This window comes from Pinus tabuliformis, chromosome 4_2 (assembly GCF_031772625.1).
Source record: "Pinus tabuliformis cultivar Carrire ecotype Pingquan chromosome 4_2, CPIR1, whole genome shotgun sequence".
Classification (NCBI taxonomy): Eukaryota; Viridiplantae; Streptophyta; class Pinopsida; order Pinales; family Pinaceae; genus Pinus; species Pinus tabuliformis.
In genome coordinates, this window is record NC_142304.1 from 452144253 (window position 1) to 452164042 (window position 19790).

The following is a 19790-nucleotide window of genomic DNA, read 5'->3' on the forward strand; positions in this document are numbered from 1 at the left end:
ACTCGGCAGTCCACACATTAGGTTTATCGAGCCTACACCTTCCTTGACTGTTTGTTAGCTTCATGATCCACTCATACAAATCAAAGGGGAAGGATGAAAATAATATTTCATGGATTTCCATATATAAGTAGTAATATAACCACTCTTCCTTTGATAATCATGGATTCTTCTTTTCCTGCGCTGCGAACTTGTGAATCTTTTTGTCCAACCACTCTTCAATTCCTTTCTTTGTCAGATTCCAATGATACAACATCAGACATCTCTATGTAGATCTCGGTCCTGATAATGGAACCATTTGTTGGCTTATTAGGGCCTGACCCATGTTCAGAGTTAAGTTAGCCAAACAAATCTCAATACTACTAGCCATTTTGGAAACAGTCCATGGAGCGCAAACTGAGGTCTCACCCGAAGTAGTATGGGAGGGTGGTAGAACCAGGTTTCCAGATGTTGGAGATGTCTGATGAGTTCAAGTGGTCTGTGGTTTGACCTTGTGCATAAGTCGCTTCACGCACTTTCCCATACCTCGCATCCTGGTATACTACCTTCACGCAGTCCTACTCGGGGGCCGAATGCTATGCTTATGCATTATTACCCAAGACCTTACTGGTATTCCAGTGTTAGTTGATTATTTTAGCCTACTTGTGTGCTTTTAAGTTATACTTAAGAACATAAACCATTCATACATGTGTGCACAGTAAATAAACAATATATTTGCAAATTATATGAAACATGCATTAACCCAAGAATAGATACACAAAATTATGATAAACATCTCTTTATTAATTCCTTCTTTGGTTACAAACTCGACTCCGCCTTGCACACTCAGCTACAGGGGTCCTCACACTCAGCTGCGAACTACTAGGCCTCTGCGCAATCAACTACAGAGCCATCTCCTATTCTACGACCCTAAAGACACACTTCACCTTACTGCCTTAGCCTCTCTTCCTCTCTCCCTACTTCTTCTTTTACACTTAGAGCCTCACTCTATTTATACAATCCCATGGTCCGTGAACCATGGGTAGGTTTATCCAGTCGACATTACATTACAAAACTAGGGTGGACAACCCTATGACTTTATCATACTTTTCGCGCCCTGCGCCCGCAATTCATAGAGCTTTACAACAAGATTGGGTCAAAACACGGGCTTTAAGCCCCAAAACCCACCCTGGGGGGGGGGGGGGGGATTCCATGCCCAACAAATATGACCAACCATTCAATTAAAGGGTCCCCATAGTGAGAATTAGTGAAAAAAGGGGGTTTTCGTTTTTACCACAACAGGTAAGTATTCATTAGTCATTCTGATTGGAACCCTATATCCTTGTTATTGAGTCAATGCCTACAATGGCTAAAAAAAATAAAAGAAAGATAAAATAATATGAATCCAAAATGAAATAAAATTTAAATGTAAAATATGGTTGGGACAATAGTTAATGAATTGGAAAAAACATCCTAGTATGAGGTTTTCCCCCTTCATTAGCAATCACCTAGTTCCTCAAATATTCAATTCTTTATCTAAATAAAGGAGGCCTTGAATGTCTTGGCCCTAATGAGAAAGAAACTAATAACTCTTAAAGGGGTGTTGGAAAAACATAATGCAATCTTCAACTCCTACAATATGCAACAAATAAGGGAACATAATTAAATAAAAGGGAGTAGAAAAGGGGTGGAAAAAGCATGTTCAGAAAAGTGGTAACTCATGCCACCCCATCTTTTCTCTCCTTACATTGTTACACCTAGGATGTTGGATACCCATTAGGTAGCCTTATTCTTGTGGAGCCTTGTCCAAAGTATTTCTAACTCCATGATAAGTATGATCACACACACCAACGAATTGATGGCTTGTCTTGGGTATGTAAGTCCCCATGGGCAATGGAAGCACCAAATAGGGTTGTTGACCTAACTGGGCTAGTTCCATATTAACCTCAAATCTCTCAAGCATCGAGAGGGATCAAATCTCTCAAGGTGAAAAGCTTTCTTCAAGTTTTGCATTTATTAGATCCATCTCAATAAACTTGATTTCACTGAGAATATCCTTCTCTACATAATTTTCATAAAAAAATCGAGCAAGTATGAATAATTTTAGAAAATATGAGCTGAATAAATCAAGTTAATCCAACAATGAATTGTAATTATTGTATTGTTTCATTATTATCTTTTTTATTTGTATGGTTATTTTCATTTTTTAAGGCTGAAATTATTTTGTATTGATTAAATGTTTTCTAGTCCAACATTATTGATCATGTGTTAACTCTAAATCGAGCACAGAAGAAAATAAAAATCACCCTCATACTGGGCTATAGAATTTGCCTCGTGTTTGCAATCATCCCTAACATAAGTGAGTTTAAAATTTTTACAAATTATAATCTAGTTATACAATTAAATGTGAGTTTTTTTTTAAGTATTTATATGTCCTTAACATTATATATGGTTCACTATGATTCTTTAATGATTAGATGTCCGTAATGAATTTATATCACTATATCTTGATAGGTGTTATTAGGTGATTTCACATTGTAACAGATATACCTTGAGGGACAACTTGAATCTTTTTAAACACCTACCAAGAGGTACTTTGGTCCTTTTTTAAGAGAATTACTAACCTTGAGGCCTCAATGTTTTCCCTATAGGGAAGAGAATTGGGCATCAAGTAGTTTTCACATGATATTAAATCTATTTATGATCCTCCAGATGATGAAAAAATGAGCCGAAAAGATTGGGCATGGTACTATTTGATGATGCATATAGATGGACCCAAGATACCCTTGGGTTATTCTTGACCTTGTTTTATGGATGATACCTAAACTAGAGCCTAGATATAGATGGTTATCAGTGAGATGACTTGGTAGTGCTATCACATCCCACTTTGATTCAAATTTTCATGATTAAATATGCCATGCCACTCCCATTTTCTTGAAAATAGTGATGTACAATTTATCTTGGATGACGTGATGGTGGACAAGGTAACTTTTGGAGAAGTACACATACACTTTGGGACATTCTTGGAGTGAGAATCACGCTTTGACACTTGTATGAGTTCCTTGATGCCTTATTGCATATTTAGAAGGATGAGGTCATGGTGTCCACCATTTTTCTCCCACATGTGTTAGTTATTTTTCACATTTTATTAGGTTTTAAATCTATTTCCAATTCATCTTACATCCTTTGACTGGTTTTACCTGTAAAATTAATGAAATAAGGCTTTTTTACCAACATATAAATAGAATATAGCATTATTCACTTCTTCTCTCTCTTTGGAAGTGCACATGAACTCTTTGTTATTTTCTTACTTGATCGCAATGTGATTTTATGATGCAAGTTGCTCTTGGAGAAGGACTTTTGCTTGAAGTTTATTTCCTCAGATTGATTAAAGAGATACATACTTCTTATCTTCCATATATTGCATTCTAAATTGTGTAAAACTAGGTTTCTACATGTGGCATGGTTGAATTTCCTATACTTATATAGAAATCTTGATTCTCTATAGTATGTAAAAATAATTTCCTTGAATTCTTCCATAAATTTTTGAGTTGTTAATTTCCTCATCCCAAATCTCCCTAACATACTTCCATTATACCGTAATTTTTTTGGTACTATATTACCTAATAAAGTAGAAAATTCCAAGTATCTCAAATCTTTTATCACTCAATCATTTCCTATTACACATAGTTATGATTTCCATTCCATTAACATTCAATGAAACTATACTATTAAAAACATCTACCCAATAGGTAAAGTTGTTACTAGCTCCTTCGAAGCCATTGTGAAGAATCCATTGGGAATCTTTGGCATCATATCACCCACATGGCAAAGAGTACAACAATGAGTCTCTCACCTCGCCCTTTGCTGTTTTTACTCATCATATTTGATTCAACATCAACTCTCACAATTATGAATCTTGATTTTATTCTTTTCTTTGACATTGAATTAATAATTTGATTCCCATAGATTTGGGTAAAATTCAATTTGTCTTTTATATGGCCATTAATGTTCTTTCTTTGCCCTGAATAATTTATGGGTGGTACCTTTGAATTCAGGCAAGAAGGAAAATCTATCCTATATTAGTTAACAGTCATTTCCCTTTATGGAATAATGACTTAGTATTTGGATATGTTCAGCGTTGAGTAGAGGGAGTTGTGGCACGATGTTGTATAATAGATCCACATGCACCTCATGACATGTTACAAAGCACATTGTATTTGGTATGAGGTTATGGAGGAGTGGACTGTAGAAAAATGTAGCCCAACTAGGAGTGATTCTGGCCAGAAACTCTAGCCTCCCATGCCTCCATTGCGTTCAAACAGTTACTGGCAGCATAAGGGGGCTTCCTGCTATTTCAGTTCTACAGATCTCATCTCTGAAAGCAATCCAAGTGGTTTCTCTACAAATTTTTTTAATCGCGTCTCTGCATAGTAAAATCATCTTATATTTCATTTGATTCTGACTTTAATTTGGGATGGGAATTTGGTCATTGCATTTCAGGCCACGATGTGTGTGAGTAAAATTTTGTTCATAAACGTCAATCCACATGATATATGCGATGACAACAATAGCATTTTAACACACGATTATGAAATTCTTGGTTTCTTCTAAATTGCCAGAATTTGCTCCTATTTTGGTCTTCTAGTTCAAAAGTCTGTGAGTTATATTTTTTTGAATGCCATTGTATTTTGAGCTAGCTCCCAGCACCACCATTACAAGCACAATCCCTAATTTTCCCACTGCCACGCCTTAATTTTTCAACTCAGCTCTCAGGTCAAAGAAAAATGTGGCCAAAAGATAAAGAGAAATCACTTACATTATGTTTATAATTTTCTAATAATTCTATGAGTGTAATAACCTTATAATTAATTAGAGGATTAGCTTTTTCTTTATATTTAATAAAGTAAAAATATATTTACTTAAAAATGATCATAAATTTATTTTAAATCTATTATCTTTATTTTATAAAGATAAAAAATGAATTCATATTAATTTGTAAGAAAATAATAGTTATCATTTTGATTATTAATAATTAAATTATGATAAAGTAATATCACTTCATAAATAAAAGTATGTACTACTGAAAGTACACCACCTTTAATTAAATATTTTTAATTAAACAAATTAATTCAATTTATTTAAACTTACCACATAAATTTTAGGATGTAACAAACAATATCATAAATTATGACATGGGATATTCTATACATATCATAACATTATCAAGTAAATAGTTAAGAAAAAAACTAATAGGTAAAACACGTAATTGGCACTTTCAACAAATAATCAAACAACTACTTCTTGCTAAACCGTTTTTTTGATACCATTAAATTTTATGACATCTTCCATAATTATACTATTAAAAACATCTACCCAATTGGTAAAGTTTTTGCTAGCTCCTTGGAAGCCATTGGGAATCATCGGCATCATATCACTCACATGGTAAAGAGTACAACAATGAGTCTATTGCCTGGCCCTCTGTTGCTGGTAGTCATGATATTTGTCTCAGCACAAACTCTCATAGGTCTGAATCTTGATTTTCTTCTCTTCTTCGGAATTGAATTAATAATTTGATTCCCATGGGTTTGGGTAAGATTCAGTTTGTCTTTTCTATGGCCATTAATTTTCTTCCTTTTCCCCAAAGAAACTATAAATGGTACTTGTGAATTCAGGTGGAAGGAAAATCTGTCCTGTATTAGTTACACAGTCATTTCCCCTTCTAGAATAATGAATTAGTATTTTGGTATGTTGAGTGTTGAGTAGAGGGAGTTGTAGCATGATGGTGTATAATAGATCCAAATGCACCTCATGACATGTTCCAAAGTGCATTAGATTGGTTATGCGGTTATGGAGGAGCAGACTGTAGTAAAAATATAACACAACCGAGAGTGCTTATAGTGAGATACTATGGTCTCCCATGCCTCCATTGTGCTCAACAGCTACTATAAGCATAATGGGGCTTCCTTCTATTTCAGTTTTGTAACTTTCATCTCTGAAAGTGATCCAAGTAAGTGGTTTCTCTATAATTTTTCTTGATTGTATCTCTGCACAGTAAAATCATCTAATATTTCATTTGATTATGACTTTGATTTGGGATGGCCATTTGGTCATTGCATTGCAGGCCATGATGGGTGTGAGTACGATTTTGTTCCATAAACTTCAATCCACATGATATATGGGACGACAACAATAGCATTTTAACACAGGATTATGAAATTCTTGTTTTCTACTAAATTACTAGAATTTGCTCCTATTTTGGTCTTCCAATTCAAAAGTCTGTGAGTTATATATTGTTTTGAATGTTGTTGTATTTTAAGCTAAATCCGAGCACCACTGTTACAAGCGCAATCCCTAATTTTCCCACTCCTAGGCCTAAAATTTTCATCTCAACTCCCAGGTCAAAAAAAGGTGGCCAGAAGTTAAAGAGAAATCACTTAAATTATGTCAAATTTTACAGATTCTATAACCTTTCCAACATAGTTTTTTCTCTCAATCTTCAAATATGCTCTTTCAATTTCCAATAACAAATATTTGATCAAAAGGGTGCTCTTTTTAATATTAAATTATCTCACTTGATCAAAAGCTTATAATATTTTACCACTTTATCTTAAGGTGATACCATTTTCCTTTTCTTATCCTTTCTTAACTTCTTTTAGGCATTTGGATTGGTTTGTGACATAGGAGGATTATATTCAAAGTTCTTTTTTCCAAAATGACAAATTCAAAATTTGCCATTGGATGAACCAGTTTAAAGCAAAGCTACAAAATAGATATATCAATAAATCTAGTCACTCACATAACAAATTCACAATGTTTGATGGGAGATAAGTGGATCTTTTGTTGAAAATTGATTAAATAACTCTTTTAGCTATCATAAGAACTTTAGTTCACTATTCATTGGTACCATGGAAAACTCTTATGGTAGCAACCACAAAATTTCCTTTAGTCAACATGATATTCTACGAGACTTGGCTATTTATTTGACCAAGAATGGGCCTATAAATAAGGCAAAAGGATTTTTATGCCTTAGAAAGCATACTCTATTGCGAAAAAGTGGAAAAAGTTTGATTTCCTTCCACACAAGTTTGTTTCATATTTCTTTATCCTCTCATAGTAAGTCAATTTTCTTTGACACTGTTCAATTTACATCATTGTTTTTCTTCTAGTTTGAATATTTCTTGATTTTCTTATGTCTTTCATCTAAAGCTTTCCACTGTTTAATGTGTTCCCTTTTAGCCCTCCTCAATGTCCTTCTATCTTTTCTTCCCTTCTTTTGTTCCAGAGGATTTTTCAAAATAAAAGTAGTAAGCTTATCCCTCATATCGAGACTATTAATGTATCCACATGGAACACATTCCAAGGATCTCATTTGTGTATTTGATATTAGAATATTTGTCTCTCGATTTCCACATCGATAGCACTGGACCATATCTTTTTATAAAAACTTCCAACAAAGAAACTATATTTGCATTTCGATGGGAGACATTAACAATAGAATTTCCACTCTTCTTATCAAACTTTGACTCGAAAACCAATTCACATCCAATCACCTTTGTCATGTAACAGGGTTTCCTTCCAAGAGACTTTACGATAACTACCATATTAACATTAATGGTCTTGCCTCGTCATCCTATTTTTGTAAGAAATTTCGGCATCTTATAAACATAGAAAGCATCGTCATAGTTGATTGTGCCAATGTTTTGGAGAGCCATTATGCTAGCCATCATTTTTTGGCACATGGTATGTTTTTCCATATGATGTAAACTATTGTGTTCTTTATTCTTTATTATGTTTTCCCTCTTCAGTGACTACTTATATTTTCCTCCCTTATTTTGTTCTGCAAGATTTTTCAAAATAAAAGTAGTTAGCTTATCCCTCATATCTACATCAGTAATGTACCCACATGCAACACATCATAACGATAGCATTTTTGTCTTTGATATTAGAATCTTTGTCTCTGGATTTCCACATCCATAGCACTGAACATGTATTTTTTTATAAAAACTTCTAGCAAAGCAACCATCTTTGCATTGGCATGGGAGCCATTAACAGTAAAAGTTCTAGTCTTCTCGTCAATCTTTGACTCATCACCCAATTCACATCCAAAGAACTTCATTGTGTAAGAAGGTTTCCTTCCAAGAGCTTTTTCCACATCTACCATATTAATAATATTGGTTTGGATGACATTTCCTCGTATTTCTATTTTAGTAAGCAGTCTTGACATCTTATATCTATAGAAAGCATCATCACAGTTGATCGCACAAATGTTTTGGAGAGCCATTGTGCTTGCCATCATACTGGGGAACATGGTATGTTTTCCCATATGATGTAAATTGTGCATTCTTTATTATGTTAGATACACGACCTAGGATGACACCAACGTAAGGCCTAGTGGAGCTCACATTCTACATTGATAATTGATCACATATCAACGCAAAGACAATCTACCATACCCCACATTATAGTCTATATCCAAGGTTATATGTCTGCAGAGTTTGAAAACAAGTCAATTTTTTTTATGAGCCAAAATGGAAAATATTGAGGCAACTTCAAGATATGAAAGCATCCGCAGTTTGGAAATAGTACCCTAATCTCTTTGGAAATAAGATTTTAATGGAGGCACTTTACATCTAGATGAATGAAAAAATCGTGCACAGAGTGAATTCATCTATCAAATAGTATGATGATCATTTTCAAATGGGGATCTATCGATTTTGATTTTGTTAGAATGAAACAATGAATTTACAATGTTGGGATTGTATCTCACCTCGGCCACAATAATAAATTTATAGTGTTTTCCTATTTCTTTTATTTTTAAGTTAACAATCTTTAATATAGTTGGATGTGTAACTACAGGATTTAAAACTTAGAACTTTAACAAGCATATTTTTACTCCTTTATTCTATTCACAGTAAATAAATATCATATTTTTAATATTTATGATTTTTTTTGTTTGACACATAGGATTTGAACATTGAATATCATGATTTACTTAGTACATCATAACAAAGTCATTGGGAATTTTTCATACTTGTGTTATATATATATATATATATATATATATATATATATATATTATTCTTATACATTAACAGCTACATCTATAAATTGTATGACTATAAATTGCACCACATGTTACAAAGGAAATGTCGTAAGGAAGTAGCCTAGGGAAGAGTAACATAGAAGAAATATTTTGATGAGTATGATCATTCTCCTCGAGGGAGCAATGACGGCCATGATGGCAAAGTGGAATGGAAAACTAACACCTCTATTGAGGCTACTCAGAAGAGAGTCAAGGAGAAAACAACTCTTGCTACGAGTGAAATGGTGATGTTAATTATACCTGAAAAGGTACAAAGCAATATACAAGAATGAAGGCTGTAAGGAAGACGATTTTAGAGAACAAAATGGTTGAGCCTGAGAGCATGCCTGCTACTTAGAATGGTAGGAAATCCATAGAACTTATGCTAGAGAGTGGTGATAAGGAAGAAGAGAGTGATGTTGATGACACAAGCTTGAAGAGAATTAAAAGGTTAAGCATTAAGGCTAATCTTCATGTTGATTTTCATGATTTTCTTCAAAGGAGAAAATCTACTAATCAGTTGGTAGAGTACATACAATCTCTCAGTGGTTCTACTCAGGAAGTGATGACTGCATTTTTTGAGGGCCTTAAGAAAGTTTTATGAAAGGATTTTCCAAGGAGGATGCAAAGAGAAATATTTACTTGTCCAAAACTCTTCATAATGAAGATTCCCAGTTGTTTTTGTGGAATTCAATTGATTCTTTTTGAAAGAATGCTAGTGCAAATGTGATCAAGGAAGTTGCTTTGGTTCTGAAAACTTTATATGACGATGACATATTAGAAAATGTTATTTTTTATTGGTATGATAACCATACTTTGGTTTCCCATGGAGATAACTCTTCAATGTGGAAAAATGTTAATCCATTTGTTGAGTGGCTCAGAAGTACCAAGTTTGAATCTAAAGAGGATTATTTAGTGAACTAAATATGTTTGACCATTTTAAGTTGTATCACAAAAGAGATTAATGTAGTGTTTCCAAATTAGTGCAACTTTTATAACATGAAGCTTCCTGTATACACCATGCAGGCAAGTTGAATGGAGGTATTTTTTGTGAACAATCAGTTTCCACCAGTATTTTCCATCTCATATCAATCACCAAATGATTTTCAACAATTTTTTTTTATATATATGTGAACATATTATGTTTTTTATATATGTGAACATATTATGTTGGTTATATATATATATATATATATATATATATATATATATATATATATATATGCCAATTTAGTGATACATGAGGGTTCATCCCTTGAACTGCCTCTTCCTAGCAATTTTGGACTGTCTACCTATTGATCACACTTGTCATAAATATATTTGAAACTTCCATGATCTGCTTCCATGGAAGAAAAATTCACCTCTCATTCCTTCATGATGGCTCCTTTGGTGCGACATCTTCTTTTTTCTATGCTACTCTTTCGTATGCTACTGCCTTACGGTGTTTCCATTGCAACATGTGGTCCAATTGCTAGTTATGGGAAAATGAGAAGGTAATTACATCATTAACATTAGGGCAAGAAAAATACTCTTAAGAAAAAGATTATTGTTGATTGATGGAGGTGATATTGTGTTATTGGCAAAGTGAAAACCTTCCAAAAACCTATTGATGCATTAAATTATTTTTTAAATTTAAAAAAATTATTCAAAATAAATAAAAGTTATATATATATATATATATGTAAAATAAAAAAATGTTATTGTATTAAATTATAATATATATAATTAAAATTAATAAACTTTAATTAAAATTATAAAATAAGAAAAATGTTTTTTAGAATATTAAAAATTTAAAAGTTATTATTAAATAAGGTAAGAGAAAAAGTGTAGAAAAGTGTGTGTGATTTAATTATCAATAATTATTAAGTGGATAAATAGACTTTCCATGATTTTAAATTAATTCTCAAAAATTATTAAGTGGATGTGGATGGTAAATATTTGACCTTCATGGACAACACATGAATATTCATAGTAATATTGGTAAATCAAGTATTGAGATTTATATATAAGTTAGTTATATTCTTTTAATTAATTTATCTCAAATTAATTAATTAAAGGAAATGTGATATCATAAACCATGATATTGAGCCCATTGTATTGTAACACAAATTATCTAATAATTAATAATGTCCACAGTATAGTCAAAAAAATCTCATTAAAAACTAAACTTATATATTATATTATCCTTATAGTTAATATTAATAATGATTCTTTTTAAAGATTGATTCCTATCAATATTTCTTATAAATGTTTACTAATTGTTTAATTTATATAATTGAGCTAATAAAATAAATTTATTAAAAAACAATATTTCAAATATAAAAATAGTCTTCATAAAAATATATAATTTATTAATTTTAATGAGAAACAATATTTCAAATAGAAATTTTCTCTCTATAAAATATAAAATTTATCAATGTAAATTGAATTCTGATTATGATACTCAAAAGATAATGAGTTTTTAAAATATAAATTTGTGATCTGAAAAAATATATAATTTATCAATTTAAATTAAATTCTGATTATGATACTGAAAAGATAATGACTTTTTTAAATATAAATTTCCGATCTGAAAAAATATATGATTTATCAATTTCAATTAAATTCTCATTATGAATAAATTAAATGACCTATATCCTTTTATCAGCCAGCAATACCAATAAATAATTATATTAAGAATGTTTTAAAAAACCAACAAAATATGAATACATTCCCTTCAACGAATTCGACTTACAGAACTTTCTTTAAGCTAGGGCATCGGTTTGGTTTTTAGCTAAACAATGTATTCAGAAGCATTTTCCCGGTTATATTTTCTGCAGCCTCGTTGATGCCAGCTAGGCAATCTATGTGGCTCCGAAGACCATCGTTATCTGTTTAGAGGAAAACTAAATGGTACCCATGCTGTCATCATACCTTTCAAGAGCTAGGATGGATGTTTTGCAAGAACGAAACGTAACAGAACCCTAAATGATAGATATGTTTGATCTACACCTTTGTGTTTATTGGACAACTTGGTTTGTTTTGCAATGAAGTCTGCAACAACTTTTTGTTATCTGTACACTCTATCCTGTCCAGGAGGAGTAATACTGACTCATTCCTGATGAATGGATTGTAAGAAGTTTTTCAATTTATTTAAAATTTCAGAGTTCAGTTTTTATTTGTGTTGTTTGTAACTTTGTTCCGTTTTCTTGACTAGTTAATTTTGCATATTTCTTCCCAGACTTTCTATTAATTCTAGAGAGTCTATCCTGTAATTCGTTATGGGCATTCAGATCCAATAAATTGGGAATCGAAGAGGTAGACTTGCGTTATGCATAATTGATGAAAACAAGTTAATAAATCAACCTTGGAAATATTTTAAAGAGAAAAAAGCTATCCTATCCATCAGATTTAGACAAAATAACAATAAAATCTCCATGCACAGTAACAATGATATCCAGGGAAAGAAGGGAATACTGTGCAAGATACTTCTTTCATAATTGACTGTGTTCAAAACCATATGAGTGCCCGATCTGTCCAATTTTCAATTAGAAACTATGAGACTAATCTACTTTATATTAAAGTTATATCACGCTGGCCTAGGTATTTATTTTTTAATCATATTATAAGACTCAGGCGAAAAATGTTCAGCCCCACAAATATGTACGTTAAAAAAATATAAAATTTGACGAGTCTACGTAATGAAAAGACAATCCGGAAGTAAATGGGGGCGGTTCAGGGATTCGACATAAATAAAATATTTCGATTTACGGACCTAGACAAGTATCGTTACTCTGTTGTGTCCGTGAATAAGGGTGTAAAACTTTTAAAAATAAAATCTGGTTGATATAATTATTTAGGTAAGACGAGTTGCTTAAAGCTATAGAATTAATTTAGTATTGAGCGTTTGAGTTAAGTCTAATTAAGTGATAAACGAATTTTATAGTGTGGTTGCATGTCAAAATTTACACAAATGGCCCGTTAAAAAAAACTTAAATACCTTCGCCGTTCCCTTTTTTCAGAAGCAAAAGCCACAGCCACAAGCTCGACTTTGAATTTTTTTCTCGTCGCAAAATTAGCTCGCCTCCCCAGCCGACTCTCCGAAGACAGTCCGTGGGCAAGGTTTGGAATTTTTTTTTTTTAAAGAGCTGTGTCCACACACAGCCGAAAGATTAAAAAAAAGATTGATACTTTGTGGTTATATCTCAAGTCTAGTTGTAGCTCGTTGTTAAGAGAACTGTGAGATAAAACCAGCATGCCTCCGTTTATTAAAGTCGTCAAACAAACGTCGGCAAAGTCAAACCTTCAAAACGAAAATCGGCATAGTCAAAGGTTTAAAAGTTAATTTTAGAACTTATATTAAAATTTCTTTTTTCAATAGGTGACCATCCTTTGTTTTATGGGAAAAGAGTTGTGATTGTTTTTTTTAAAAGATTTTATATATAAAAAAAAATTATGAAAGAATTTTTTTAAGTTTTTTTAATATGAAATAAAAATTTAGGGTTTTATTGATTTTATTTTAAAAAGAAAGTTTTCCAAAGTTTATAGAAAGATAATTTTTTGTGTTTTTTAAAGAGAAATTTTTGGAGAAACATGGTTTTGTCCAATTTGGGAAAGATTATGATGTGTGGGCCATTAAGATGGTGACCACGTTGCAGTCACATGATGTTTGAGATTATGTTTGGCTTGGGTTTTCAGAGCATAATGATGAAGCAGCAGAATGAGCTCTCATTAATACAAAGAGGGAACAATGGAAGAAAGACAAGAAAAATAGTGCACAAGCCTTGCAGCTTATCTAGCAGGTAGTGGACTGAGCAGTGCTCCAGAAGATTATGATAAAGTCTTTAGCAAAGGAAACATGGAATAATTTGGCGACGAATTATAAAGGTATGGCCAAAGTCAATATTGTTAAGTTGCAGAATACTAGGAGAGATTTTGAAAGTCTGCAGATGAAGGAGATAGAGGATATCAATTCTTTCATGAATCAATTCATAACCGTCGTAAATCAGTTAAATATTTATGGTGAAGAAATTAAAGATTAAACAGTGGTTGAGAAGGTCCTGAGATCATTGTCTACCAAATTTGATGTTGTGGTAGCAACCATAGAAGAAGCCAAGGATTTGGCATCATTAATAGTTGATGAGTTGATGGGATCACTTGTATCGCATGAGGCAAGGATAGAGAGAAATAAGGATTCAACTTTAGAGACCGCCTTCAAAAGTGGGGTTTATATTTCAAGAGATAGAGGTCGAGGCAGAAGTAGATAGAGACGAAGAGGATGAAGCGGAAAATATGGTGGTCAGAGAGATCGCCGAGAAGAGCATGAACATGAAAGTGGAAGCAACTATAGAAGCCTTGACAATAATCAAAGAGTTGATAAATCAAATGTGAGATGTTATTATTGCAATAAATTTGGTCATTATGCTCATGATTACAGGAAGAAGATAGCTTATCAAGGGAACCCGAGACCTAATGTCATTACAGAGAGTACTAACTCCATGTTCCTAGCTTGCCATACCATGCATGAACCTTCTTCTAGTGTGTAGTTGTCAAAGAGTGGTTGCAATAACCACATGATAAGAAACAAGAATTTGGTTGCAAATTTCGGTCAATCTATGAAAACAGAGGTAAAGTTGCAGACCGACAAGAGTATGGAAGTAGATGGAAAAGGAGTGGTCAACATTTTGACCAAGCATGGGAAGCCAAAGACAATCTCATATGTATATTATGTTTCTAGTCTCAAACATAGTTTGATAAGTGTTGGTAAATAGACACAGAAAGGATATAGAGCTATCTTTTAACGTCAAGAATGTGTTATATATGAAAATATCCCTAGCAAGCAACTGATAGCAAATCCATAGATAACGAGGAACAAACTCTTTCCTCTAATTATGAATTACAATGATCAGGTCAGTTATTTTACAGTTGCATGCTCTGATGATTATTGGTTATGGCACTTTTAGTTTGGACACTTGCACTTTTCTAGTTTAAGATTGTTGCAGCAGAAACAGATGGTCAGAGGATTACCTCCCATCAAAGAATCTACTACTACTTGTTAGTGTCGCATCTTGGGAAAGCAACACCGTGAAAGTTTTCCAAAGGGAGTTGAATACAAAGCAAAGAAACCTCTTGAGCTAGTGCATACAAACTTGTGTGGACCTATGAGGACACAGTTGATTAGTAGAAGTTGTTACTTCTTTACTTTCATTGATGACTATAGCAAAACGACTTGGGTTTACTTCTTGAAGCACAAGTCTGAAACTTTTGCAAAGTTTAGGGAATTCAAAGCCTTAGTAGAGAACCAAAGTGACCGACAGATCAAGGCATTGAGGTCAGATCATGATGGAGAATATGGTTCAAAGGCATTCCATGATTATTGTAAACAACATGAAATTAGAAGACAATTTACAAACAGGTACACACCGCAACAGAATGGTTGACTGAGTGTTGAGGGTTGAGTGTTTGATTGTTGAGTCAAGTCGAGTTAAGTGATAGACGAATTTTAGTGTGTGGTTGCATGTCAAGATATGGCAAGTCGTTATTTGGAAAAGGTTAGATACCCTTCATTGCGTTCAATGTAATTATCATGTTTTGTGTGATCAATAGAAGAGTCGCATCTTGTGGATTTGTGTGTGAATTATTTGTTTTGTCTTCTGTATCTCTCCAAAAAATATGTCAATATAGAGATCTAGGTAAGGAACTTCCGATATAAAATAATTTTTTAATTTTTGATAGTTCAGATATGGAAGACTTACCGAGCTTTAGAAAGCTGAAGGCTTAATTTTATGACATAATCATGGAGATCACATGCATCTAAAACGTAGAGTCCCGGCATGTCAGCATATGTGCTCTCTATCTTGTGCTCTCTATCTTTTGTCATCGACAACAACACCTCCATATGTTTTTCAATCTGCCCATCATTTTCAGATACTCCAATAGAGTTTAATTTCCCTCCTGGGGAAAAGCATAAAATTGCAAGGGCTATTGAATACATATAAGCGTAATCTTATGTATGTTACAAAATCACAAGGGCTAATTGATTGGTGCGTGCATAATGAAACCTAATTAGGTCATTTGTTGAAAGTGAACCAAGCGATGGTGCAGAAAAAAATCAAGAGATGCTTTCGGACCTCCTACCGTTGTATATTGGGAAAGTACCTAGTAATATCTCTATATCTGAAGGCGCTGTCTCACCCTCCTTCCAGACAGGATATGCATCGAGGAGTTGTAAGGGTACGGCCCAATTTAATGCACATTGTGCATTACAGACATGCATTGCAATATCTGGGATCCCCCGTCGCCTATCGTATCTTTCATTACTTCCAAAGGTGATATTATAGAATCTTTATCGGCTTTGTGGCTACAAAATTTGGGCCAATAGAGCGTATTTGGCTTTAACAAGCACATTAACAAGGCTCAAATTTTGTATTTTTAGAGACTCACTTTTGGTTTTTTTGTCAATCGAATAGAAATATTTGAAATTCTCAGCACCATCGATAGCTACAACCCATAATATATATTCATTGTTTTGGAAGGAAGTGAGAAACGAATATGGTCAAACATATGTGCTTACCATGATATTTTAGGGTTCATTTATAGAAAAAGAGTATGATTGCACACAAAATAGAAAAAAACACCATTCCTTAATTCATAGCACGTCCTTAGTGCACCCTTCAAAAGATTCATTGACTCTTCCATAGATTACTTTTCTATTAAGAATAACAAAACATATTTGTTATTACAACTAATAAATTTCATAGCTTCGTTGATTTTTACTACTCAAATCTTTATCTTTATCTCTTCTTTGTGCATGTTGACGCTAAAATATTTTCAATGCTTAATGATAACATTGCCTCAATCTCTGGATGAATATTTCATCCCAAATGTGTACATGGGAACTCCCTCAAATCGATCCACACACATCAAGTGAAAAGACATCGAATTCCTCTTCAACAATAAAAATAACACTGCAATTTTATTTTGACACAATTTGGTTACCATTATTTTGCATCCTTGTTGACCAATCCCAACAGATGTTGTCTAGGATCATCATGAACCTCCGAACATACATTCCAGTTTGCTGATGACATATACTATTATCAGATTCTCATGCAATCTTGAGTCAAACAAAACATTTATTTTTTCTCTCTTTACCTAAATATGTATATGGAAGAGTTCATTAATGTTCTTATCTTCCTATTAATCAAGGTTAATAAGATTCACCTCTTTATATAGTGATGTGAAAATAATGTTTTCATCCATGATTGAACAAATTTCTACCTAATTGTTAGACTATATGGCTATGATGTTTTAATACTCTTCGTTTTCTTTTTATGATTATTTAGGTTTAGCTTTAGACGTGATTTCCAACATTTGTCTTCTTTGTGACCATCAATATTTGGTTGTAGTGGTTGCTAGGATCTTTGTACTTATGTGTTGTTTATATTGTCTTCTTATGGTTTCCCAATTTCCCCCTTTCCCCCTCTTTGAAAGCTTTCGTTATTCCTTTTTGTTTGACCCAATTAAAAATTATTTTTTTTAATTTTATGTTTTCCAAGTATTTTGCATATACACAAGCCTCATCCACTGTTTTAGTTTTCACAAACATCACCGCTTAGGTTTCACAAACATCACCGCTTTTCATAGATGGCTATGTAAGCCACATGAATACTTGAGGAGTGCATTTGGGTTGATGGGATATATATAAAATATATTGCCATCTTCTTGAATTTGAAGGTCTACTCCTATAGACTCTATCTCTGCCTAATCCACTTGTCTTCAACATATCCAATACAATAGAACTGGGGCATTATGAGAGTTATAAAGTGCTCCCACATAGTTACTAAAGGATACACATCTATCCTAAGGGTTTTTGTGTGGATTTCCCTCCTTGTCATGTCATGAACATCTAATTTCAAACAAGAAAATGAAATTTTCTATTTCTCCTATATATGGTGATAACTAAAATAAACATGACACCATTATGACCAATGAGTTAATTTAAACTATTATATCTCGCCTTGATATGAATTGATATCCATGCTCACTTGTATCTTTAGGAGAGACAATGAATGATTCACAATGCTTAAATGTGGTTGCTCAATTTTAGGTTTCCTGGAATCCTTCTCTACTTCTTCCCGATACCCTAATTTTCCCTTCAATTTATCCTTTGAATTGGGGCCTACATATTCTCCAAATATCCAAGATTATTGCTTAGCACTTCCATGAGGAGGTTCACATCATGATTTATATCTATGACTTGCACTTATAGCCATGAAAATTTTGCTTTTGTCATATGCTAGGGGTTATGATAAATTTATTAATCAACCATGGATGGGGTTTTATGGATTTCTACTCAAATATGTTTTTTCATTTACAAATTCCCACAAAATGCTCAAAGAATCCTACTCTCATACCAATATTATTGGTAAATTTCTGTGGGTATTCCACAAGATAGTTCATCTCTATAAATCTATGAAAATGAATTGAAATATATACTACGGAGGCTTAATTCATATAGATTCTAGATATATGATTATTGATTTGTTTTTTATTCTTATAATAGATAATATGCATAGTATACAAAAATGGTAAATGTAATCACTCATAAACCATAATGAACACCAAAATATTATTTCTGAAACTATTTTAGGAGGAAAACACCTAAAACATGAGGTTTCTCTCCTCTCCTTTTTCTAAAATGGAAAATATGTAAGTACAAAGAGGAACACACTCTCTTCAAAGTTGCTTGAGACTTGTAGCCGATGGTATGTTATAGAAACAACATTTTGTATTCTCTCTCTTTATCCATAATCAACTACTCTTCTCGACTATAGAAGAAAATGCAATCAAACATAATGGAAACCATTTTCGTTTCAGTTTCCCAATTATAACACAATCTAACAACCAAGTAGGAGTTATATTTGACCCATTCAACCTTCAAGCCGAGTTATAAATTGACTCCTCTAGTGTATTATTCATATTTTCCACATTTCTATCCCATTTTTCATTAGTAACGGGGGTTGACATGCCACGATCTTAATTTATGGCAGTTAGCAAAAATAATCCAAGTACAAAGAGGCTAAACTTTTACATCCAAACATTGATTGACGTGACTCTTAAACCATTGGAAAGGTCCATGAGTGTAGCATATGTTGGAGAAAATTGTTAAGAAATAACCTTTTTGCCAACAAAAATGGCATCTAAGGCCTCAAACTAGCCCTTAAATATTTCAAACCTCAATTCTCCAAATTGGGTCCCACCAATAAAGCTTCTCCGATAACCTAATTCCTTCTATTTTCACACTATAAGAGCATCAATAATGACCCAATACATGTCACAATTGACACCAATATAATAATAATAATATATATATATATATATATATATATATATATATATTATTAAATAGTTATAATCGTTAATGAATATTGAGAATAATATCCCAAATTTCTTAGAAAGTTGAGTTGCAAGGGAAAAGGCAAACAACTTCGTTTAAATGTTTATTCTATTGCTACCTATAACCAACCAACCTATGCACTCATGATGTATATATACCATGATTTGCGTAGAGAGGATACTAGTTGAGTCAGACAGTCTACATATGCGTTGTAGAGTTATCATTAGGAATGATCGAAATATGGACTTTGTAAGTAAGTATTAAAAGTATATATGGCCTTCACGTAAGTGATAGCTATAGGCTATGTTACCTTTCCAATGGCATCACTATTATCCTAAACACCATACAACA

General features: G+C 32.8%; 1 long non-coding RNA gene across 5 annotated transcripts in view; it reads right to left on the reverse strand.

Moving 5' to 3' along the window:
• Positions 1-19790, reverse strand: part of LOC149169914 (uncharacterized) — a 117691-nt gene that overhangs the window by 85529 nt on the left and 12372 nt on the right. The window contains exon 3 of one of the 5 annotated variants that reach the window (XR_016259820.1): positions 17039-17120. The exons of the other annotated variants lie outside the window; for them this stretch is intronic. This is a non-coding gene — a long non-coding RNA (uncharacterized LOC149169914). The remainder of the gene's footprint in view (positions 1-17038; positions 17121-19790) is intronic. 5 annotated transcript variants of the gene reach the window in all.